This window comes from Phacochoerus africanus, chromosome 3, assembly GCF_016906955.1.
Source record: "Phacochoerus africanus isolate WHEZ1 chromosome 3, ROS_Pafr_v1, whole genome shotgun sequence".
NCBI lineage: Eukaryota > Metazoa > Chordata > Mammalia > Artiodactyla > Suidae > Phacochoerus > Phacochoerus africanus.
The window spans coordinates 48945729-48947205 of NC_062546.1; the positions used below are offsets into that span (position 1 = coordinate 48945729).

The following is a 1477-nucleotide window of genomic DNA, read 5'->3' on the forward strand; positions in this document are numbered from 1 at the left end:
CTTTGGTGCTCTGGATGTCACCCTAAAAAGAAAAAATAATAAAAATAAAAATAAAGAAACAAAAAACCAATGAATGAACTCCCATCATTGGTGTCCTCTACAGACTGCCAATCTAGGCAGTCGGGGTCAAGATGCTCATCTCCTCTTCCTGCACATCCACCACAATGTTGAAGAGATTCTCTTAGAGTCTCCTCAGTCATTTGATGCAGAGAGAAGAGAATGCACCCCTTCCCCACTCCACTCTTCACTGAGCCAGTTCCTTCAAGAGTTTCCAGTCTGGTACACTGAGAAAAATGGCCACAAATTCTTCCTATCCATGCATTGTCTGTCCCTTCTGCATGTCCCTTGGTGCTTCAAAGTGGGGGAGACAATTTCCCTTTGAATTTGGTCAGACCTTGTGACGGGCTGCGATCAATAAAACGTGGCAAGAGTGGCATCGAGAGGAGTTCTGAACAGTCTCGAGAACCCTTGTAGATGCTGCTCTCAGCTCCTTGTCAGGTGAGCTAGGCCAGCCTTGCTTCCTTGAGCATGAGAGACCATGTGGAGAGAGTGGTCCAGTCAACAACTGGCACCAACCACCAGACAGGCAAATGGGACTCTTGGGTCACCCAGCGCAGTCACGCCTGATTATAGCCATGTGAGCAAATGTATTGGTTTTCTACTGCTGTAGAACACATTAACACAACATTACCAGCTTCTAACAGCATGCATTTAATCACCTCGCATTTCTGGAGGTCCAACACAGGTCTCACAGGGCTAAACTCAAGCTGTGTGTTTGCTTTGGCAGCACAGATACTAAAATTGGAACAGTGCAGAGATTAGCATGGCCCCTGCACAAGGATGACACACAAATTCATGAATGGTTCCATAGTGTTAGAAACAAGCTCACAAATTTCAAAACCAATCTTATGGTTGCCATAGAGGAAATTGTGGTGTGGAGGGGGGAATTAGGAGCGTGGGAATAACATACACACTACTGTATAAAATTGATGGTTAATAAGAACCTACTATGTAGCACAGGAAGTCTACTCAATTGTTTGTAAGAACCTGGAAGTTCCCATTGTGGCTCAGTGATAACAAACCCAACTAGTATCCATGAGGATGTGGGTCTGATCTCTCATCTTGCTCAATTAAATATCCAGCATGGCCATGAGCTGTGGCATAGGTGCAGATGTGGCTCAGATCTGGCATGGCTGTGGCTGTGGTGTAGGTTGGCAGTTGTAGCTCTGATTTGACCCCTAGCCTGGGAACCTCCATATGATGGGGGTGCAGCCCTAAAAAGACAAAAAGAAAAAATCTTGTAATAACCTATATGGGAAAAAAGAATGGATATATGTATATGTACAACTGATTTACTTTTCTGTACACTGGAAACTAATACAACATTGTAAGTCAACTATACTCCAGTAAAATTTAAATAAATAAATGAAATCAAGCTGTTGGCCAGACTGCATTCCTTTCTGGAGGCTTTAGGGGA

At 43.9% G+C, this 1477-nt stretch overlaps 1 non-coding gene across 1 annotated transcript; it reads left to right on the forward strand.

The window, feature by feature from the left end:
• Positions 1-771: 771 nt before the first annotated feature.
• LOC125123747 (U6 spliceosomal RNA) lies at positions 772-875 on the forward strand. Its single transcript, XR_007134134.1, has one exon. It is a non-coding gene; the product is annotated as a U6 spliceosomal RNA (small nuclear RNA).
• Positions 876-1477: the final 602 nt, after the last annotated feature.